Genomic DNA, 24,991 nt, shown 5'->3' on the forward strand with positions numbered 1-24,991 from the left:
GCCGGGTGCGATGAATCCTTCGTTTGAGTCGCTTGAGCACTTTTGACCTTTGACTTGCTAATTCTGGCCTTCTTGGGGCGAGGGGACGCTGAGCTTTGCCACTTGGCACTTTGCCTTTTTGCTTCGGGGTCGTATTCAAACACCCAAGTCTTGTCACCTGTGATGACATTGTGCAAAACGTGGGGGTCACTTTCGCACAAGTTCCAAACCTCCTGGCACGTTTCAACTCGGTTAGATTGTTGGTCGTCCATTAACATGTTGCGCGAGATCTTCGCGCACACTTTTCGCATCTGAAAATTATTCGTCAAAATCTGGTGAACGGTACTTTTTGAAATGTTTACGGTCTGTGCCACTAAACGGACACTCAAACGAGGGTCTGAGTACAAACGATCTCTCGCGCGCGTCACAAATTCTAATTTGGCGTTCACGGTTGTGCCATGGGGTACAAACACATGGTGGACAAGGCCACTGATGGCAAAGAACACAATCAGCATGGTCTTGACCTTTGACTGGCTAATTCTGGCCTTCTTGGGGCGAGGGGACGCCGAGCTGTGCCACTTGGCACTTTGCCTTTTTGTTTCGGGGTCGTATTCAAACACCCAAGTCTTGTCACCAGTGATGCATAGACATTGTCCAAAACGTGGGGGTCACTTTCGCACAAGTCCCAAACCTCCTGGCACGTTTCAACTCGGCTCGATTGTTCGTCGTCCATTAACATTTTGCGCAAGATCTTCGCGCACACTTTTCGCATGTGAAAATTATTAATCAAAAACTCGTGAACGGTACTTTTTGGAATGTTTACTGTCTGTGCCACTAAACGGACACTCAAACGAGGGTCTGAGTACAAAAGATATCACGCGCGCGTCACATTTTCGTCGGTGATGGTCGTAGATGGCGGTACAGCGCGGGCTTCATCGCTCACCCTTCAGAACCTTCTAAAAAGACCTTGTGGCCCCGGTAAACTTGACGTTCTGACAAACAATTATCACCAAAAGCTGTCTTTATCATAGGAAAAGTTTCCACCGCAGACTTGCCGAGTTTCACACAAAACACGATGGCAATCCGTTGTTCCAACGAGCGCTGCATTACGGCTTGCACGGTAAATGAAAATGAGTCGACGAAAAACCATGTCCTTACTCTCCAGATGGTCGCAGACGACTGAGCGACCGCGCGTGCGTAAGCTAACTTCCCCCTCCACCAATCCCAACTAGTCTTAGCGCGCTGCGACGTATAGTCGCTTCACAATATAATCACTGACATTACTTTTCGGACAAACCCCATATATGAACACTTCAACAAGTGATCTCTTTCATTAAGCAGGTTGGTCGCGGAACCGTTGACTGCCAATGAGGCAACCGATAACACCCCAAGGGGCAACTAAGTTGATCAGGCGCGAAGGCGCTCGCGCGGACATCGGCGTGCTTGGCAAAAGGGACGTCCCCTGGTTCATTCGACGCCACTGACGGGACGAGTAAGGCACCGCCGGCGCCAGGAGGTCCAAGGTGTTCATGAGAAAAAATAACTACGGCAACTTCACGACACCACACCCTGACGGAATACAACTAAGCTTGTGAGCGAGCTAGCTTTATACTTCTACATGCCTGATATCACTGGTACTCGCGAAAAATACTTTTGAAGAATGCTGGTGTGGCCATTTTTTTTTTTGCGACAGGGCCATCCCACCATGGGCGAGGGGGCGATGCAGAAATCTGAGGGGGGGGGGGGGTCAGGACATCCGGACATCCCCCCTGGATCCGCGCCTGGAGGGTACCCACTGGGCAATGAGGGACACTCCACAGGAAGTAATTTTGCCGGAAGTTTCTTGGATACTGCAGAACAATGGGCTATCGGCATCTTGTCTAAGTCTGCTGAGGGCAGCACGGGAGTCTGTAAGAATGACGACCTTCATGGCGTTTAATTCTTCGTGTACGTATTTCAGAGCAACATCAATCGCTGCTAGTTCTGCAGTTGTTGATGAGGTTGGATGTAGTGTTCTAAATACCCGTCTGATGTCAATCGAAGGGCAGAAGAAAGCTGCAGAAGCGCCTTGCGCGTCGCTGTGTACAGATGCGTCCGTGAATACTTCAATATAACCTTCAAATTTTTCAAATAGGTGGGACTGGGCCAATTGAAAGGGCTGCAGAAACATGCATCTTTTCTCCTTTCCTCAACCTCTACTACTACATCTACTACGCGTTGTCGGCATTGTAACGCGGGGAAACGCGGTATTGGCATTTCGGCCAGCTTCGCTGTCTTAAAGGGATACGGACACAAAACTTGGCGGGTGGTTTTTTGCGTCTGAACAAAAGTTGAACTGTTGAAAATGACGAATGCAACAAGCTGCTTTGAAAAAAAGAAGGAGGAACATCTTTTGCGATTTTCTGTTGCACCTTGCCTCCAAGCGGCCGCTGGCTCAAGCTAAAATTTGACGTCATAACACCCACCCGTGCGCGCGGCAAAGGTCGGCCACAGCCGTCACAGTGTTTCCGGGGGTGTCGCTCCCTTGCAGGGTTTGTTTAACCCCTTTCGGCGATCTTCGCGCGTGGTCCGTCTGAAACATTAGAGACTTTTAGTATTGCGGAAAATGATTGCGTTAGCGTTAGCGTGTTACGCACGCTAAATCTTTGCGGAACGCTGTTCGATAGAGTACAGCGTAAGACAACGATGCGCCGCTAAGCGCAAAACCATCTAGCTGCAGTAGTCAAGGCAGCAAACTGAGCAGCTCGACAACCAAACTAGCCGTGTGGATCAACGCCAAGTCTTGAAACGAGCCTGCATGTCAAGCGCTCGGGCCGAGGGTGCCACCATGTTTGCAACGCTAAAAACTTAAGCGAGCGTTTAGCGTCTCCGCTATATTTGAAAAATAGCGGACGCACGCTACCCGCAAAACTGAAATAGCGTTCTGAGCATGCGCAGCCTGACCCCCCTATTTTATTGCGTTTAGCGTGGTGCCATTTCCGCAGTACTAAAACTGTCTATTATCTCAGTCGGCGCTCCACGCAGGTGGTGCATCTTACGTGCGTCTTCGCGCGGTCGTCGCTCGGTATTGACGCGTTCGTCGCGGCGGGAGGAAATGCCCAGACATTGCCGTTATAATTGCATCGTCGGTCGTGACACGCCTTCGCACACGTTTCCCAGAGACGAGAAGGTGCGTAAGCTTTGGATACATGCCTGTCAGCCATCACGCCCAGCCTGGAGACTTCATTTGATTGACTTCATTTGCGCGGATCACTTCGTCGACGATGATTATGTGACCAGCCCGGCTGTGCTGAAAAGCTTCGGCATGCCGCTCAAAAGACAACGCCTAAAGCCTGACGCTGTGCCATCGGTCTTCTCACGAAAACGCAAGACAGAAATGATCAGCGGGACGTTTGAAAAGAGGAGGCGAAAAGATGTCGGTACTGTTTTCGTTCACTTGCAGCTTTCTTGAGCAGTGTGAGGGTGAGGCTGGGGCGAGATGCCCGAGGCTGGGCACGAAGGCAGTAATGTCTTTAAAAATGTTGGCAAAGCATAGTAAAACAATACCAGGCTAGCGAGCGCGAGCGCGACTCACGAGATCAGTCCTACATGGCAGCAGGGCAGACACACACACAGCTGTGCTTCTCCACAGGCGTTTAAAAAGCGGGAAAGATTAGGGAGAACACCAAAGAGGTGCTGCCATCTGTCGGGCGGCTGGCGAAGTGGACGTGAGAGTCTCGGAGGTACTGATACCTCACAGCAGTACGTAGCTCACGCCGACGGCATAAGCTAATATTCAGTCATCCACGCAGTGCTGAAGTACCCCGCAGCTGCCTCACCTGCGTGCGCTCTCGAAAAAGCAAGTTTACAGAGGAAATGACAATAATTCTTGCAAAAGTGTCTGCTGCAGAGCGAAATCTTCGCGCCACGGTTCGCGAAAACCTGACCGGCACTTCCACGGCCGCCTGCTCTTCTTCGTCGCTTGACGCGGAAGGCTCGTAACCGTAAGCGGTAATATTTCTTGCCAAGTTGGAATGGTCCTCGTCTTCAGACGTGTACTCATCGCTGGTAGAGGCACCAGAACTCGAAACTATGCTCGCGATGGCGGCGTCGGCGCGCTACGAATGACCGCGGCCGGCCGGCTGGCAACCGACGAGGGTGTCTTGACGTCACACCTTCCAACTCCCGCGGGTCGGGCGGCGATGCGCACGCTCACAAAAACGCCAGAAATAAAGCCATCGGCTCAAAAATGAGCTAAGTGACTACTTCTTTTCGGTGTAATCACACACTGAGGATTCATTTTCAGCATTTTGGTAAAATTTTCAGATTTAGTGGGATACGGACACAAAAGTTGGCGGGTGGTCTTTGCGTCGGAACTAAAGTTGAACGATTGAAAATGACAGGATACAACAAACTGCTTTAAAAAGATAACGATTAACATTTTTTTTAAATTTTCTGTTGCACCTTGCCTCCAAGCGGCCGCCGGCAGAAGCTGAAATTTGACGTCGTAACACCCACCCGCGGCCAAGGTCGGCCACAGCTGTCGCAGTGTTTGCGGGGGTGTCGGTCCCTTGCAGCGTTTGTTTAACCCCTTTCGGCGATCTTCGCACGTGGTATGTCCGAGACATTATCCCCGTCGACGCTCCACACAGGTGGTGCGTCTTACATGCGCCTTCCCGCGGTCGTCGCTCGGTATTGACGCGTTCGTCGCGGCGGAAGGATATGCCCAGACATTGCTGTTACAACAGCATCGTCGGTCGTGACACGCCGTCGCACACGTTTCCCAGAGACGAGAATGTGCGTAAACTTTGGATACCTGCCTGTCAGCCATCACGCACAACCTGGAGACCTCTAAAATATTACTTCATTTGCGCAGACCACTTCGTCGACGATGATTATGTGGCCAGCCCGGCTGTGCTGAAAAGCCTCGGCATGCCGCTCAAAAACCAATGCTTGAAGCCTGACGCTGTGCCATCGATCTTCTCACGAAAACGCAAGGCAGAAATTATCGACGGCACGTTGGAAAAGAGGAGGCGAAAAGATGTCGGTGCTGTTTTCGTTCACTTGCAGCCATGTTGAGCAGTGTGAGGGCGAGGTTGGGGCGAGATGCCCGAGGCTGGGCACGAAGGCAGTAATGTCTTTAAAAATATTGGCCAAGCATAGTAAAACAATACAAGGCTAGCGAGCGCGACTCACGAGAACAGACACACACACAGCTCTGCTTCTCCACAGGCATAAAGCAGAAAAACTGGAGAGAACGCCATACAGGTGCTTCCATCTGTCGGGCGACTGGCGAAGTGAACGTGAGAGTCTCGGAGGTACTGATACCTTACAGCAGTTGCTCACGCCGACGGCATAAACTACTATTCAGTCATCCACGCAGTGCTGAAGTACCCCGCAACTGCCTTGCCTGCGTGCGCTCTTGAAAACGCAAGTTTACAGAGGAAATGACAAATAATTCTTGCACAAGTCAGAGCGAAATCTTCGCGCTACGGTTCGCGAAAACCTGACCGGCACTTCCACGGCCGCCTGCTTTTCTTCGTCGCTTGACGCAGAAGGATCGTAACCGTAAGCGGAAATATTTCTTGCCAAGTTGGAATTGTCCTCGTCTTCAGACGTGTACTCATCGCTGGTAGACGCACCAGAACTCAAATCCATGCTCGCGATGGTGGCGTCGGCGCGCTTCGGATTACCGCGGCCGGCCGGCTGGCTATCCGACAAGGGTGTCGTGACGTCACGTCTTCCAACTCCCGCGGGTTGGGCGGCGAGGCGCGCGCTCACAAAAACGCCAAAAATAAAGCCATCGGCTCAAAAATGAGCTAATTGACTACTTATTTTCGGTGCAATCACACACTGAAGATTCATTTTCAGCATTTTTGTAAAATTTTCAGATTTTGTGTCCGTATCCCTTCAAGCTTTGCGAGGCCTAGTGCAAGTTTTCATTTTTCTTTATTTTCAGGTTAAGTGGTTAGGTGCGTGAGTAAGTCGTTCCTTCATTTACGTATACGCCGAGGTACTTATATTACTTGGCTATGGGTATGACTTGCTGTTGAATCGACTCCACGCAGTTACTTGCCTCTTCATCAAAGATCAGAATTCCGAATTTTCTGTGCTAAGTCTAAGGCTTAGATTTGTCGTTCCGTTGCCACACATATTGGCCAGTGTCTGTATCTCTTGCATTGCCCACTAGTAACACTATGTCGTCCGCATACATCAGTTTGGGGACGATCTGTTGCAACATTTGTCCGTTACGCGTGAATAAATCAAGTCCTAACTTATGTTTTCCGATTGTCTTTCTCTGCCATTAACATAAAGCGTGAACAACAATGGAGACATAGGGCATCCTTGCTTAAGTCCATGGAGAATTTCCACCACTTTATGACAATTTCGGCCTTCCCATACCATTTTTGCTTGGGGGTCCCTATATATCTCCCTCAGCAACTAAACAAAATCGCCATCTATTTCTTCGTGTTTGAGAATATTCCATAAGAATTCCCTGTCTACGTTGTCTTAGGCTCCCTTAATATTGCCGCGCCCCTCTCTGCATCGAGCACGATGGTGACAACAAAGACAATCAGCTCAAGAGTGATCGCAGGCTCAATAGAAGACTGTTCCCGTTCTCTACTGTGCCTATCAAGTGCGACAGGACGACCTCTCGCAATTAAAGCTCCCTTTCTCAGTGAACCGCGACACTGGTGCAGGTGTGCTGGGTACTGTACTCATCACCTGATGATCAGTACTCCTTTGAAGAGCCCTACTTCCAGCCCAGTGAGAAATCGCCGCATCGAGACGCCTGTACACCACGCAAGCCGCCGCCTGCAAGGTCTGAGTCCAGAATTCGTCATCCTGCAAGGACCAGCCCTGTCAACGACCACCTCTGCTCAAGAAATGGCGTTGGCAAGCCCGACCCAGGTGACAGTTCAAAACCTTCGAATCCCCGCAAGCTTTCACGGCGGCGCGAATGAAGATGCTGAAGACTGGCTGGACCAGTATGAACGCGTGGGGAACTCCAATCACTGACGTCCTGACCAGAAGCTTTCGAACGTGTATTTGGCCCTCGAAGGGAGCGCAAAAACATGGTTTGTGAACCGCGAGGGAAGCTTGCCAAACTAGGACGAGTTCTGCCGTCAGTTACATAAGACCTTCGGCAATACTAATCGACGGGAAAACGCTCAACGCCTTCTTGAGTCGCGCATCCAAACGGAAAATGGGGGTGTCGCGATGTTTGCCGTAGACATGGCACGTTTGTGTCACCGCGCAGGTCCCAACATCACCGAGCCAAAGAAGCTGAGTCATCTGATGCGTGGGGTCAAGGAAGAGGTCTTTGCTGGCCTTGTACGCAACTCACCGACAACAGTAGACGAATTTATTAGGGAGGCCACAGATATCGAACAGGCGCTGCAGCAACGTAACCAGCAATATGACCAGCACGCTGGCGTAGCGTCTGCAGTAGCCACAGTACTGGCGGTCACTGACGAAAATTCTCTGCGTCAATTGATGCGAGGGATTGTGCGCGAGGAGATTGCAGTTGCAAACCAAACAGCGACGCCGAAGGGGTTCACAGTCGCCTCCGTTGCTAAAGTTGCGCGCCAAGAATTCCGACGAACTTTTGCACCTCCTGAACAGGGCCCGAACCATGCCTCGAGCTAAGCGCATACAGCTATGCCGACGGTGTCCGTCGTCCACTGTCTGCAATACCGACGCAACAGTACCGCCAGCGCACACCTATCACAGCGTGGGCCCAACGAGAGCCTTTTCAGCGACCCCAGCAGCTTCGAAGGACCAATATATGACGCCCCAACGATCGCCGATCATTGTGATACAATTGTGGAGAGCCAAGGCACATTTTCCGCTTCTGGCCTCATCGTCAGGCTGGCTACCAGGGACATGCACCTGCCACTACACGCCATCAGCTTGATGAAAGCCGTGGCCCCTTCGACGACAGCCTTGCAGAATGGCAAGTGAGCTCCTCTAATATTCGGACACGGTCGCCGTCATCAACACGTTTTGCATCGCCAAGCTGCCGTAGTTTTGTTGACGTGGTGAGAGGGAGGTCTCCCAGCCCACGGCAGGGGAAGTGAAAGAGCGACCTCCGGGTGGAAAGGTTGCACGTAATAGCATTGCCGAAAAGCCCCAGTATTGCCAAGAATACATCAGATCGATGACCTAGTAAAGCAGAACGTTGACGAAGTTGTGAGTGCTGACCTCCCCGTAATCGTTGATGGGCTCGAAGTGGTGGCCTTAGATGACACTGGCGCCGGCTTTGCTATAATGAGCGAGCTCTTGGCAGACAAACTTAAGGAGGTTTAAATGCAATGGACGTGCCCTTCGAATGGAAGGGCCCGTCCGAAGGGCCCGAAGGTCAGCTGATGACGCCTACAGGCGAATATACCGCAAGACTCGACATCGGGAATATAGCTTTTGTCGCTACCATCGTCATTTTACCACAGTGTTGAAGGCATGGACTTGTTGCGTGAGTATGGCGCTGTGGTTAACGTACGCGACGGCGTGGTTACTTTTTCGACTAGTAAAGACACGCCAACCCATGGTGCAGAACCAAAGCGCCGATTTTTACGTGTCACCGACGACGATGTCTTTACACCGCCCCTATCATGCAGTTTTGTTCCGGTTATTTGCGATGCATCGTAGAGCGAAGACGTAGTAGCCAAACAAGTAACGACAATTCGGCTGCGTCAACGTATTGCCATAGCTCGTGGTATTGTCAGCTTAACAGAACGATGTGCTCTCGTTCTGCTGACAAATTTCACGAACGAACGCCGGCACATCAGCAAAGGCACCACAGTAACATACCTTGACGACATCAACAATGCTCAACACTGCTTTGCTCTTCAAGAGGAAGCAATGGCTGATATGTAGAGTGCACTAGACAATGGTCGAGTGGGCCGAACGGCGCTCTGCCGCTGAGGCGCCGCATGTGGAAAAATAGTGCGAGGGCGCTGCGAGCGAACTGGATTAGAGTACTGAGAGTACAAGAGACGATTAGAGTACTGGTGGAAAAAAAGCAGGGAAAAGATGGATACGACCTGATCTCTTAACCCTTTAGGCCCTGGCGTCCTATAAAAAGGACACGAAAAGAAATTGTTCTTAATCGTTACGCAAATGCTTAGCAAACTCAAAAAAGAATTTGAGCTATTCTCCATTCACCTCCGCCAGCATAGACGACAGTTTCTTCATCCTTGTCTTCCTCAGAAAGCCCCCTAGAGATGAAATCAAAATGGCGGAAGGCAAGAAACACGACTGCAGCAGTATACACGTCTTTTGATAATATTTTACTCATTACCTATTGTCTGAGTAGCGATCATAATTTTGTGTGTTGTTTCTGATAAGGTTAGGAGTGCATTTATATCGAGAACTTTTGCTTCTTATCTGCGCATAGCCCGCAGCACGCCATGATCTGCGTGTCCTAAATATAGGACACCAGGGCTCAATGGTTGTCAAGGGCCCTGAATAAGTTGAATGTACAGTGGGGACGCTGTTGCTTGTAGCAGCTTCCGATTTCTTGTATTATTATTCCGAAGGCGGTAAGTCAGCCTGAACTTCTGTATTCATTGGAATGGGGACTCCTATAGTAATAAGTTTGTGTATCAAGGACCCAAATATGTTTGCGGCACTATAGGAAGTGTGCGTGTTGGAGGTAGATGATGACGATGAAAAGCAGGATATACAGTTTGCCTTTGCAGGCTAGGGGAGCAGTAACTGCTGCACAGTAGACGAAGAATTTGCCATATATGGCGAAAATACATCTGACAAAGTGACTATAAAGTAAATGGAAGCCATTCAAGTGCAATAATGAAGGAAGTGGGTGTGTTGGAGGTAGATGACGATGAAAACCAGGATACACATGTCCGGAACCGAGGGGTCGCATCGGAGCGCCAGAACAAGAGGACCAGCGCCGCATGCTCTTAGAACAGACTAGCGCGTGCCATGCTTACGCATCGAGCACGCGCGGCTCAACTTTATTTTCGTCGTCTTTTGCAGCCGGCACCAAGGCGCTGGCCGAGAGCACCGACCTTAGCATCGCCGCGTTGCGGCGTCGGTGGGCGTTACACACAGTTTGCTTTTGCAGGCTTGAGGAGCAGTAATTGCTTCACAATAGACGAAGATTTTGCCATCTATGACGAAAATACATCCGATAAAGTGACTATCAAGTAGATGGAGGCCTTTCAAGTGCAATGATGAAGGACGTCTGCGTGTTGGAGGTAGAAGACGATGACGTTGAAAAGCGGGATATAGTTTGCTTTTGCAGGCTTGGGGAGCAATAATTTCTGTACAGTAGAAGAATTGACTATCTATGACGAAAACACATCCGACAAAGCGACTATCAAAGATAGAGGCCATTCAAGTGCAATGATGAGCCGTGTTTATAACCAGCACGAAGAATATTTTTGATGCCTCTGATGCAAAAGAACCCCTGTCAAATCACCATCATGCAAGTTTTAGGGGCGAAGCTCCTTAGGGTGTGGGTCTGTCCCTCCTCTGTAGTAGTAGTCGTCGTAGTAGGTAGCCACGTCTACTTTTATGAGAAAAAAAAATTCCGAGAGTTGTGGCCGTAGCGGAATCGAACCAGGGACCCCTCGCTTCTGAACGTGTGGCGCTAACCACTACGCCACGAAGCGCACACGGATAGACGCACCCCGATGGCAATAAATACCCAACATTAACGAAAGACTGCGCGTTTCTAACGCGTTTGTGCTAGCGCGTTACGGCCCGTGCAAGAAGCTGGTGTAAGACCCTGTGGGCCTCCGCCTTACCCCCGTATTCATAAACGCTGATGGCGTCGGCAAACGCGGTGCACGTTCCGGCATGTGTAAACGGCTGCGTAAGACGCTGTGGCCTCTTCCCCTTAGAGTACTGCACGTTTCTAACGCGTTTGTGCTAGCGTCCCCTTAAGCGGGAGATGGTGCAATTATAATGAAGGGCGCTGTTATAAAATAGGAATGACGTCACATATGGCGCGTGTCATTGGTGGAAGTCAATCGTTCGATTTAGTGCGGCGAGACTGGGCGAATTACACGGAAGATTCACGGTTTACCGATGATTCCCTCCGGAGCTTCGCCCACTCATCATCATTCACCCCGTGGATATGCGGTGTTTTTTGTATCAAGTTTCAAAATCAAATTCAGCACACCCTGGCTCGAAACAACAATGTCATCAATAGAACTATGCGTCGGCTCTATAAAAGGAGGAAACGCTCACGGATTTAAAAATACACCAACGCTAGGCATTCATAAGAAGCCCATAAGATTGATCCTTACAAAGGGTTCGTACTGTCATAGCGCGCTCCCGGTTTCCCACTCCACGAAGCTGTGGCGGGTACGTCCCTCCGAGGATTACTTAATAAGCGACGGAAGGTGGGCTCTCACGGAACTCTCTGTGTCTGCTGGACAAAGGAAGCGGAAGATGTGTCTCTTCGAAGTCCCCTCATGCGTCGATGATCGGCCGGGTCGCTCCGACAACTGTTGGCTTCCCGAAAAATGACTTTCAGTCGCGTCCAGCCCCACCACGCGTCCAGCCCCACCAGTCCAACGTGTAGCTTCAGTGCTCTGTTCACCTTGTCATTGTAATTCAGGAGGTCGCTTGAGGTCGAATTTTTTATACACTTAAATGTGTGATACAGCCGAGAAGAATATGCAACTTCGAAATACTTCATATTGCTCATTACAACCACTAAGCCCTGGTGTCCTATATATAGGACATGACGCCATATCTTATGCTGATGTGGTACTCCGAATAAACTAAATATTTTTGTGCTTCTTAGGCCGTCATAAATCAATACAAAACGAAGAAAAAATTTTCTGCACGTTAAAAAAAATTCAGGGCTGAAAGGGTTAAAACCATAGGCAGCGGTACAAGCTAAATTTTTGAAAAAGAAAGATAATGAGAGGTATACAAAAATGCTAGATAAAGAACATGTGTAGTATACCTGATTAAATCAAGCAGGCTAGGTGACTATTTGTCGCCACCCCGTTTCAAAGGGGATGCCAATAAATCATCATCATCATCATCATCATCATTGGGGCGGAGACGCGCTCCACGGCATATTCAACGTACTTTCGCTGCGGGCGCCGAGGCCGATTGCGCATAGTACGCTCTTAAAATAGTGCTTTATTTCAGCTGCAAATTTATGTTTACACCATTTTGCCAAACATATATATTTGAGGCATGAATTATACAACGCGACGTCTTCAATTTTGCTGTCGTTGTCAAGCGCGTCGTCTGCTAGCGAGCGCGGGATGCCCCGTTTTTCTCGCAGAACCTCTGTGCAGTCCATTTTTTTTAAATGTTTTAATTGCTTCTGTGTGCCCATGACTCTTGACGCCCGGTACCAAATGTAGTTTTAGCCAGGTGAACTGCTGTTTTTACCACTGTCCTCGAAAAGTAACTGGTATCTCCGCACCATGAATTAAGGCTACGTTGAAAATTTTATTACTGATACCGTGTCATTTTACGCGCGCTTCTTGTTGCTGGATATTGGACAATGATCGAAGAAACAATATTAGAGTGAAATAAACCAGGTTTATTAACTGCGTGGCGCGAAGTATGACCAATATGTTTCTAGGTAATTAAATCAAAGGTTACATAGACAGATATATTCACGATAGATATGTAAGGGAAAACATAACAAGTCTTCTAAATGCAATAATTGAAAAAGTGAGAACTCCCGACCGGAATAAGCGCACGTGTTTGCAGTAACAAACACACTTACTAGTGAATACTGTAAATAAAACTCGCATTCGCAGAAAAAATGCACACATTGTTATATATATATAAATATATATATATATATATATATATATATATACATGTGTGCATTTTTTATATACATGTGTGTGTGTGTGTGTGTGTGTGTGTGAGCAAGTGTGTACGACGTCGAATAGTCGTTTCCGTTCGAATGTAACGCATAACAGCACATTGAAGTCTCAAAGGTTAGTGGCTGCATGCAGTGAGGACTGTTATTCCGAATGATTGTGCTGCCGGAGAGTCGTGGCTGTTGCGCAGAGGCGCAGTTCCTGAGAGAATTAACGGACGGGTGGTAATAAGTCCTGCTTAACAAGTTCCTAGCTCTCAATATAAACGCCCCGTTTTAGGGCAGCCTGTAAATCTGCTAACTTGATTCAGACAAGGATTTTTGACAGTCTCACCATGTTTTCAACCCATTAAAACTGGGTGCCCCGTGTGGTGCCACACTTATCTTCTTCAACGAACGCAACAGATATGCACATATCTGTACGTGTATGTGAGACATGCCATGCCGTTCCTTTAATTGTTTCATTATGGTCGTTATGATAGTGCACCGAATAACTGAAAGCAGCCGTTTATAATATTCAAACTGTTGAGTTAAGCGGTCATACATTTGGGAACGGCCTTACATTTATGCATGAAATGTAGGATAAGCGTAACGTGTTTTTCTCGGAAATAACTCGAGAATAATTTATGTTGTTGACACCCCCAGAAATAAGCCGAAGAACGCAGCCACCTGCTTTTTTTCTTTTTTTAATATAAGCAAGTTCTTCGGTTTTACGTGGCAAAACAACGATATGATTAAGGCACCCGGTTTATATAGTTTTTGCCACCTGGGATTCTTTAACGTGCACCTAAATAGAAATACACGAGTCTTTTTCCATTTCGTTCCCGTCGAATTCCGCGACCTGGATTGAACCCGCGAGCTCAAGACCGTATCCACTATACTATATAGCCATGAATTAGGCTATATAGCCTAATTAGTGGCTAAATAGCAGGCTTTATTTTCTTTTTCTTTTTTTGAACTATAGACTGGAAAAAAAATTCCACGTACGGCTTACGGCCAAAGATTAGCATATAGAATGGCCGCTTTAGGCTATGGGAACAAATATCTTTGTACGCATTTTTTATATTATTATCTAATAAAATTCCCCTTTGATTTGATTTAATTAACTCAAACCGTTTTCGATGCTCGAGATCCGACTGCAATAAATGACTCCGTACTAATTACTCCGCATTCTGTTACGCGAGAAAGGCGGAAATTTGAATGAAATGTTGCGCTGCAGCTTTTTTTTTTCTGTAACAATACTTCCCGTAAATCTGAGGACAAGGCGCCAGATGGGGCAGCTATGTTTTATTTGTTTGAAGCGGCAAGCAGGAACGTTGCATATGTTTCTCCTGCGTTTCGCAGGATCTACTGATGAAAAACTTTATGCGCAACAATACACACGAGAGATACATGCTGCTTGAAGAACGAGAAAAATATTTTTTCTCCGAAGGGAACCGTACAATAACATGGTAGAATGAAAGCCGACACTGCGGCCGCAATGCACGCGCAATCACCGAACGGTATTAAAATATAATAAAAATAAATAAAGAAGAGAAAGAAAGGAATTTATTCTTAAGGCACAAATACATGTCATATGCAATTATGAACCCCATTTGATCGGTCTGAACGCAAATACCAGCGCGCGAAGTAGTACGAATGACCCTGCTGAGCAGTATCGCCAGCAGTTTCCAACGGCGCGACCTTGATGCGGCCCAATCCAGTTCGACCGCAGCGCCGCCCCGGTATTTTTCCACATCGGGCGCCTCACTGCGCAGCATGCGCCGCCCCAGCCGCTCGTCCCACTCGACCATATTCTAGTACACTCTACTGATATGGTACAACACGTACCCGTTGTCGACGTTGGTCCAAGTTTAACGCCGAAAGATGAAAGCTTCTCGAACTGCTTGACAAATTTAAGGATTGTTTCTCCTCAACGTCTAGAGTTGGCCAAACGCCGCTGACTAAGCACCATATAATTACGGCGGAGACAGCAAGACCCACTCGACAAAATCCGTACCATCTGACTCAGAAAGAACGTGGGGCAATACAACAAGTCTAGTAAATGCTAGATGATGATGTAATCCAGACGTCAAAAAGCCATTGGGCAGCGCTAGTAGTGCTCGCAAAAAAGGATGGTAGCTTGCGGTTTTGTATTGATTATAGCACGCTCAACACTGTTAGCAATAAATATATTTATCCGCTGCCCCGCATAGATGATTCTCTACAGGATACGGCATGCGCGTTTCTTCTCATCAATGGATCTAAAAAACGGGTACTGGTAAATCGAAGTCGATGACCGTGATCGCGAGAAGATTGCTTTCATGACGTCAGATGGGCTGTACGAATTCAAGGTTCTTCCCTTCAGTTTGTGCTCAGTCCCGCGACGTTTCAGAGAATAATGGATACTGTCCTGTCCGGCCTCAAATCGAAGACTGGTTTGGGGGTACAGCAGTGGTGGCGTGGAGCAGAGGTAGACCACCGGGCTTCAAATCTGAAGGTGGTGAGTTCAAATCCTCCTCCAGTCCACTACATTTTTCAGGCATGGAGTGGCGCCTGAAAGCGGAAAAAAATGTGGTTGATCCCTCTTATATAGGAATCGGTATAGAACACGAAAGTGAAACGTGTCTTCACAGAAGTAGTGTAATGTTTATTGCACATTGATATATAATGTCTATTGGTGTTTTGTGGCTAAAGCGCCCTTAGGCGTTGATGCACCCACGCTGACGCCTGGTGGCACGTCTCCTCCATCACGACTACCAACGTCGATGACCATGAGCAACCGTCGTGCATATGGAAGCTGCACTACGCTGCACACGCTAGCACAACGCGAAAGACGAAGCACGTAACTGACACACTAATACAACGCGCAAGACAAAGCACGTAACTGAATCGTCACCGAGTCAAATCAGCGCGTACAGCGCGTCGTAATTGCAGCCTCCGCGATCAACTTCAGAAACATTTTCAGAGCTAATTGCGGAGGCCACGCTCCGCTGTGCTGAGTAACGCCAGTGACGCCGGTGAACGCCAGTAACGCCGGTGAACGCCACCTAGGTGGCGTTGGTAGTGCTTCTTGATGCTAGCGTCCCTTCGAATGCTGGCATCGAGGCGTCGTAGTGCTGAGACCACCGAAGCGTTCACTGTCGGTGCGCGTTAGTGTCATAATGCAGTACTTCTCTTTTCTGCTCGTAGGCGGCGGCACCGCCCCGAGCAAGAGCGCGGGTACACGGAGGAGTGTTAGATATATAAGGCGCGTCTGTGTAGCTCTCTGCAAATGCGTTTGTGGCGCAATGGGTTAAACGCTCGGCGATCTATCGTCGCGGACCGAGAGGTCGTGGGTTCGATTTCCAAATTTTGCATGTTTGTGGAACTTTTTCTTCTGGTTTCTTTCTTTGTATTATGTTCGTGTACATTCTAAGAACGTCATATCCGTGACGGAAATACGTCAGTGAAGTCTTGGTGGACCCCGGCATAAAACACTTTCGTGTTAAAAAAAAACAAAAAAACTCCGAGAGCTAGTGGGGCTATAGACGAGAAAACGATCGCCTGAAGGCGCTGCTGCGCCTCCTGACAGCGCCCCCAATGTGGAAATTTCAAGCAGCGCGGTCGCTCCGCGGTGCAGTCTCCGCTTTGTTTACATTGTTTCGCCCGCGCTTTCCTTCGCTGCTCGTGCTCACGGCGCTCCGTTTTCGACGGCGGCAGATCGCCTGCTTGCTGAACAGCGATGCAAAGACTGCAGTGCGATTTCAAGACGGTTGCCGACGCCAACAGTTTTTTTCGTGGCGGCAACCTCAAGAAAGGGGAGCGTCTGCTTCCACACGTGTGTGGTGTTGAAAAATTGTGGGCGGTGATGTGACAGTGAAAGCCAAGTGCGTGTCGGAGGTGTCCAACAAGATAGTATACGACATCGAGTTAGAGGTACACACCGAGTTCAGTCATTTAGTCAATTTTATTTCTCTATGGTGCAGTCACAAAGCGGTCATGCATGCTTGCAGAGATGTGCAGAGACGGTGACGATTGCGGTTCGTTTCGTTGGTCGCTGGGCGCGCACACACGGCTGCTCTCAATTTGGCTCCCAGGGAGTGGCATCAGCACTGTCGGAACAGAAAGAACACATACATTAGGCACCAATAAGCCAATAAAATTAATTAACGATGTAAGTACTACATATGTGCATAATGCCTTATATCATGCTGTATAAATATTTTATGTATATCATGCCTTATTCAATGCTAGAGTCATGGCAACTCATTGCATTATTGAGCAAGGTATCTTTTCACTGGTCACGAGAAATTACTCGTACAAACTGCTCCGCGAAATGAACCCAGGTCACGGTAACCAGCGATTACTTGGGACCAGCAGCACGAGCGCAAGAATTAGCGATACATGCTTCGTCAAAGCAAATCTACTTTCTCGTCGGGCGAATGCCCCGCCGCAGCAAAAGTAAGCTCACACCGATGGCCGGCTACAACACGTAACGAAGATTCTTGGCGGGAAGAGTGAAGCAGGAAGAATGTGCAAGGTGGCAATTACTTTAAAACATGCTTGGATATTGTGAACCCAAAAAGGATGGCCAAGCAACAAACATAACGCGCGCGTATCGGGCAGCTGCTTTGCGATCTGCCGCTTATAATTACCGACGCATGCGATGACCGCAGCTTGCATTAAATACGGATTGCCACCACACACAAGACAAGTAACGTGCGGCCCTATTTGTTGCTTGTACAACTAGGAATTTAAGTTGCAGCGTTTGGAAAAAGGATATAATTATCTTGAGCCAGTCTTTGCCGATCGCGAGTGAACGAACAGTACAATCAATTAAATTCGTAGGTTTTACGTGCCAAAAGCACAATATCATTATGAGGCACGCTGTAATGGAGGGTCTGAGCAATAAATTTGACCAACGGGGGTTCTTTAACGTGCAAAAAAATCAAAGTACATGGCAAGAACTGTATTCTTGCATTTCGCCCCCATCGAAATGCGGCCGCCGTGGCCGGGAATCGAGCTCGCGTCGTCGAGCTTAGCGCTACACGTATGCATTTACTGCTAAGCTAACACGGCGGATTTCACTGTACGATTCAACTACGCGACACGTCTAAACAAACGGCCATGCGCTAAATACAGGCACATTACTATTGCGTTTTTATTAAGCGGCCGTGATATTGCACGCGAATGCGAAAGTACGTGACTTACTTGACTCGGCGCACTGCAGTTATCCACGCTTGTCGTCTGTCCTCCTCGTACCACCTCTCCTGAATTCTGTAGAACTTCACGGGCGGCTTTCGACCTTTCGAGGCTCTTGTGGCAATCAACAACACAGCAGTATTGCGTGCCACCTTTCCTGGTTGATGAGGTCGCGCTTGCCGTCACGAAAACAACGCACGCGGTCGCTCGCGCCGTAGAGAACACGGGCGTGCGCTGGCCCGGGTGCGACCTTCGACACTTCCATCTTTCCGCCAGGGGAGTGGGCGGCGCTGGTGCCGCGCGGGCAAACTTTAGGTTGCCTCGTCTATACTAGTCCAGGTGCAACTAAGTTTCAAGAAAGTCACTCCCTCATTAGAAAAGGAATTGGCTTGCCCGGTCCAGTATTAGGCCACTACCTTCCTCATGACTCCTGCATGCTTGGACGAGGTAATTGTTTTTAAATGCAGAGCATTTCTTTAACTCACATGTAGCGTGCGCCGTCCGTCCGCAACAGCTCGAGCACAGGTGCGCCCTCTCCCCCACTCCTCCTCTCCCGCATTACGCTTGCAGCACATGTGCAGCGCGCGAAGCGTCGTAGTTGAGTCGCGCTCCGGCGCTGCAAGCACCGTAGCAACAGCAGGTGCTGGCGTGATAGCGCGCCCTCTCTCCACCCCTCTCCCTCTAACGCGCGCGCTAGGAATATAAAGCGGGTTGGCGCGGGCTCCACTCGTCAACTCCTGCGCTCTCTTGCGTTCGTCGGCGGTCGCAGTTCATAAGCTATGGAAGCAAGACCTTCAACTAGTACCTCGACGCAATCCAACATCAGCGCCGAAGCACCAGTTCAAGATATCGTACCATCGTCTTCGTCGACGGCGGCAGAAGACAAGGCGGCGAGGCGGCGCGCTGCCGACGCCGAACGCAAGCGTCGTAAGCGTGCTGCCGACGCCGAACTTCGTGAACGAGAAAGCGCGGCCAGGCGTCAACGTCGACAAGCGAATCCCGAGCAGCGTGCACGAGAAGCCGCGGGCACGCTTCAGCGTCGGACCGCGGACCCTTCGAGTCGAGAACGACACGCGGCTGCGACACGTCAGCGTCGGGCCGCGTACCCCGGCGTACGGGAGCGAGAGGCGGCGGTGAGCAAGCGTCGTCGTCTGGAGGCCGCCGCCGCCGCCGCGGAGCCCGTCGCTCCGGAGGGCGCTGGCGCGGAAGCCGTCGGGCAACGTCAACGGGACTTTGGGGGTGCCGACGCGCGCTTCAAACGCGAGTTCCTGGACCGGAGCTTCGGGCACAGCTGCGACGTGTGCGACCGGCTGTGGTTCGACAACAACTTAACCACGGTCGGGAACATACGTAACGCGGCTTCATCGCCGTGTGCGACGACGCCTACCGTCACGGCCACGGCCAAGACGACGGCGAGATCACCGAAATCACCTTCTACCTCTCGCCGAAACTCAACCGAGACGCCGTTGCAGAGTTCCTCGAACTGGCCATGAACGACCATCAACGCCAGCAACGACGAGAACCAGAACAACCAGAAACGCAAAGACAACGACAACCCATAGTCCTCGTCGGCGACTTCAACGTCGACGTTCGCAAAGACGACTGGATCGTCAGGCACGTGCGCGACCGTTACGGTCTCGACTGCGTGTATGACCACAACCCCGTCAACAGCAGGCAGCCGACCACCATCCACGGGTCCTGCATAGACCTCGTCGTTGCGTCCTCCTCCTCATCCTTGTGCATCCAGCCCCTACACACGGACCCTCTCACCGTCCACTTTAGCGACCACAAGGCAGTCGTGCTCGTCGTGCGCTAAATCGCCACTCGCCACTCACTCACCCCTCACCATCTCAACGACCACGCTCCCCAGAGGCCCTGCAGAGAGGGACGGACGTAACCGGAGCACGGTGTAAGAATAAGGAGAGGTGCTGACACTCTCCCCCCTACGCGCGCGGAAGCGCCGCTCGCTCGCGTCCAGATTATGTTCGGCTTGGTTGCAGCTGGTTCGGCGCCGTCGTAGAGGGCGCTGTGGTATGCGGTCCGCAAGGCACTGCTGCAAGGCACTGCTGCAAGGCACTGCTGACTAATGCCATAGAGCAAGTGATTAGAACAAAGAATATTCCCGTTGGATGGCGTGAAAGCAAGAGGAATCTCATCTACAAAGGCAAAGGAGATAAGGATAAGACGAGCTCGTACAGGCCAGTTACAGTAACGTCGGTGATATATAGAATGGCAATGCAAGCCATAAAATTAGAACTGTCGAAGTGGGTGGAGGAAAACGGTGTATTGGGGGAACTACAGAATGGGTTCAGGCCAGGCAGACGCTTAGAAGATAATATGTTTGTACTAACTCAGTGCATAGAGATTTCAGTAGCTCAGAAAAGACCTTTATGGGTAGCATTTCTAGATATTAAAGGAGCTTATGACAACGTAGACAGGGAATTGTTGTGGGATATTCTTCAATACGAAGGCATAGATGACGATTTGGTGGAGCTGCTGAGGGAGATATATCGAGACAACCAAGTACAAGTGGCATGGGAAGGCCGAAAAGGAAATGAAATGGTGGGAATTCACCAAGGATTGAAGCAAGGATGCCCTCTGTCACCATTGTTGTTCACGCTTTACGTCAAGGGCATAGAAAGACGACTGGAAAACAGCGAATTAGGTTTTGATTTATCCTACATGCGTAATGGACAAATGGTGCAACAGAAGGTCCCTGGATTGATGTACGCAGACGACATTGTGCTACTAGCGGACAATAAAAAAGATTTACAGATACTTGCGAATATCTGTGGGAACGCAGCGACAAATCTAGGCCTTAAGTTTAGCACAGAGAAATCAGGGATTATGATCTTTAATGAACACACGAGTAACTTCGTGGTGTCAATTCAACAGCAAGTAATACCCATAGTGAAGCAATATAAGTACCTCGGCGTACACATAAACGAAGGAAAGAATTACTCAAGCAACCACCAAGATAATCTGAAAATAAAGGGGAAGCGGAATGCAGCATTAATGAAACACAGAGCACTGTGGGGCCACAATAAGTATGAGGTGGTGCGTGGAATCTGGAAAGGAGTAATGGTGCCAGCGCTAACATTCGCAAATGCCATTATATGCTTAAAATCGGATATATTGGCGGGTTTAGAAGTTAACCAAAGATCAGTAGGCCGGTTGGCTTTGGGAGCACACGGTAATACGACAAATGAGGCAGTGCATGGAGACATGGGTTGGGCCTCTTTTGAAGTCAGAGAAGCACAAAGCAAAATTAGTTTTGAAGAAAGGCTCAGGAACATGGATGAAAATAAATGGGCAGCTAAAGTGCACAAGTATCTCTACATGAAAAGCGTGGACACAGAATGGAGGAAGAGGTCAAGGAAGTTGGCAACCACGTACAGGATAATCGAAACTGTAAATAGACAACCAGGGGTCATCAGAAAGAAAGTGAGAGAAATAGAGACCGTGAATTGGATGCAAAGAATGGAAACGAAAAGGACAATGGAGATTTACAAGAATGAGAAGAAAGAAATTAGAAGGGAAAATCTGTACGATAACACAAAGGGCAGTGCCTTGCTATTTGAGGCTCGAGCCGGTTGCCTAAGGACGAAAACATATCGGAACAAATATTCGGAACTAGATGAGACTTGTGTATGCTGCAGTAAAGATTCAGAGACCACTCAGCACATCCTAATGGAATGCGACGGGATCCACCCAGCGAGAACCGTAGGTAACGTGCAACTCCCAGAAGCGCTTGGGTTTAAAGTGGAAGGAAACATAAACAGATCAGCCGTAGAGATCAGCAAGAGACGATTAGAGTACTGGTGGAAAAAAAGCAGGGAAAAGATGGATACGACCTGATCTCTTAAAATCATAGGCAGCGGTACAAGCTAAATTTTTGAAAAAGGTATACAAAAATGCGAGATAAACAACATGTGTAGTATACCTGATTAAATCAAGCAGGCTAGGTGACTATTTGTCGCCACCCCGTTTCAAAGGGGATGCCAATAAATCATCATCAATCATCATCATCATCATCAGCCTCGGCGGCAAGGCGCGTGCTGCCGCTGCTTCGTCTTCCTGCTTGCATGTGCGGTTGCGCTGTTTTGAAGCACGATTTTATTGCGATAGCAATTATATGGACACTTCAACCGGATTTCTGCCGTCGGCGTCGCCGTCGCCGTCGTCGTCGCCGTCGCCGTGAGGTTCCGTATAGATAAAATCTTCGCCGCGTGCCGTATGCCCCAGCGGAAGCGTGCGGGGACGCGCGCTATGACGGCGAGCGAACGCACTCAATCTCCCACGCGCAAGCAAGGAAGCGGAAAGCCAGCGCCGGAGGGAGCAGGGGGGGGGGGGGGGGGCACTTCTCTGCCAACACCGCGCTCGTCGCTAGTCCGCACAGTCTCTTATCTCTCCCACGCGCAAGCAAGGAAGCGGAAAGCCAACGCCGGAGGGAGCAGGGGGGGGGGGGGGGAACTTCTCTGCCAACAACCGCGCTCGTCGCTCGTCCGCACAGTCTCTTATCTCTCCCACGCGCAAGCAAGGAAGCGGTAAGCCAGCGCCGGAGGGAGCGGGGGGGGGGGGGGGGGGGGGGGGGGGCGCACTTCTACGCTGCCAACAACCGCGATCGTCTCTCGCTCGCACCGTCTCTTATCTCCACACGGCTCTGACCTTTATGCACTCAGTTTCCGTTGCAGCGATAGACCGCACGTACGTTCGCCGCTGCGGCGTATCCGCTTGCTGCCAGAGTTTTGACGGTCGTTGTCTGCATTCATTCAGTGTGATCTATTCATGTTTGTTTGTGCGCGCTCACACCACGCTTGTTCATTCAGTTAGTAATAGTCGGGCCACATTTTCCAACGCACGCTACACATGCAATGCTGCCCGGATCGGCAGTGCAGCGCTACAGATGTGTCCCTTCGCACGCGCTGCCCACGGGAAGCGCTTCTCATCAACACCACCATTTCACACGCGCCTTCTCGTGGTCATCGAGTCTCTCGTCATGTCGGTCTACTTACGCCGCAACACACCTCCTTACTTAATCAGCTCATGTTTACTACAATTCATATTGCTACCAAAGCCGCTCACCTTACTTCGTATGACATTGCTGTGTTGCTATCGCATTCATTGCTTCGCCCTTAGGGCGAAACTGTGACATTTTTTTGTTCGCGTTCGTTTCATGAGCTTGTGCTTGGGTATTGTCGCCACGGGCCCTCGACGAAGGTGGCAGCTGCCTTCTGAGGGGCGTTTGAAATGGCTAGAAAGTGCTTCCTTCCGAACTGCAATTCTGGATACCTGACTTGTGCGGAGCGGGTGCCTTTATTCAAAGCGCCGTCCGACAGCGGTCGTCTAGAGCAGTGGCGCCGTGCAAATCTGAGGGCAGACCGAACTCTAACGCGCCTACCGACCATGTCTGCACAGCCATTTTTCAGAGGATACGATATCGATGGCATATTGTCACGACGTCGAAAGCTCGAGGGACAAACGAAACGCATTTGACGGCAGAGGCAGTAACAAGAACGGACGGTTTTAAAATAGCGCGCGCTAGTCACTGCTTCTTCTTCTTGCTATGTTTTTCATAAGTGCCGATGTGTCTTATGCCGTCGTCATCGCCGCGCTAGACACGTGGCAATATTACGCGGAGCGCTCGATAGAAGGATTCCCATCTTATTTCCAAGCTGTCCAAAGAACCTCACACGGTCAAATAAACCTCGAAAGCCGCTGCGGAAGAGAGAACCTCCTGTGTGCCGCAGTAGTTTGTGCAAATTTTGCTGCATGTAAAAGATATATACTGGGTGGTTTACTATCATGTACCAAGATTGGAAAATATGTAAATGTCACGTATCTGGACAGAACCAAGGTAATGTTGTCTGCCGTCGCTTGGAGATATTCAGATTATTTTTTTTATTCCGCTTAATTACATAATTATTTTCATAATTGATTAATCAACTCTTTTAATGCTATAATTGGATAAAAAGTATGAACAAGAGAATTGTACAGCAGTGTGGAAAACTCCCAATATAACTTTCTAATGCTCAATACGTGATACATAAAAGTGTTTTCCGAGCGTGAACGAAACCCGCGAATACAGCAATATTGCCGCGCGACTGGCCGCTCGTGGCACTTTGGGTGTATTCGTGAGCTTCTTTCATGCTCGGAAAAACATTTCTACGTAACGCGTATTGAGCAATACAAAGCTGTAGCGGGAGTCTTTGATGTTGCTCTACAATTTTCTCATTGACACTTTTAATCTAATTATAATAATTGAGAAGTTGATCAATAAATACGACTAATTATCTAATTAGGCGAAATGTAAAAAATAACCGAGTATCTCCAAGGGACGGCAACAACATTACTGTGGTTCTGTCCAGCTACGTGACATTTGCACATTTTGAAATATTTGTGCACCCTGTAAAATAGTGATGTTTTCTGTGCAGATGTGTGCCTGATTTTCAAATTTGTTCCATCCTGGCTACTGGATTTTTTTTACAATGCGCGTGCGGTGTATATTACACGCTTGCATGTTTTTATACATTTTTCCATTGTGGGAGTGTATGAGACCGCAAGCTTCTGGGATGGTTATCACCTATTAAAATTATCGAGCTGCTTCATGCACAAGTTTTTTCGTATTGTGTCTATGCAAAAAAAAAAAAAAAGGTCTATGGGATTATTGTGTGGTGGGTGTAAGTGTATTTGTGGACAGGCTGTAGCATGCATTGTCAAACACGCTTACATTGGCACATTCTCATATGCAATTTAAGAAAAAAGAAAGTTACCTCTTCTTTTTTAGATCCTGCAAGAGTCACTCAGTCCTCAATGGACGAAAGCCCAATGAATAACATACACGGTCTATGTTAAGTGGAATTGGAATAAAAAAGGCATTTGCTCAGATTTTCATCAGTAAACTGTGGTAGTGATGCTCTAATTCAAGATTTACGATTCAAGACTCCTGCCTTCGTCCCGCCTAATAAATTCCCATTTGAAAGAGTTCTAGCCATGAACAGCCACTTTGCTCTAGTGCATTACATATTGGAAGCTTGCGCC

The sequence above is a fragment of the Dermacentor silvarum genome, chromosome 5 (assembly GCF_013339745.2).
Source record: "Dermacentor silvarum isolate Dsil-2018 chromosome 5, BIME_Dsil_1.4, whole genome shotgun sequence".
Classification (NCBI taxonomy): domain Eukaryota; kingdom Metazoa; phylum Arthropoda; class Arachnida; order Ixodida; family Ixodidae; genus Dermacentor; species Dermacentor silvarum.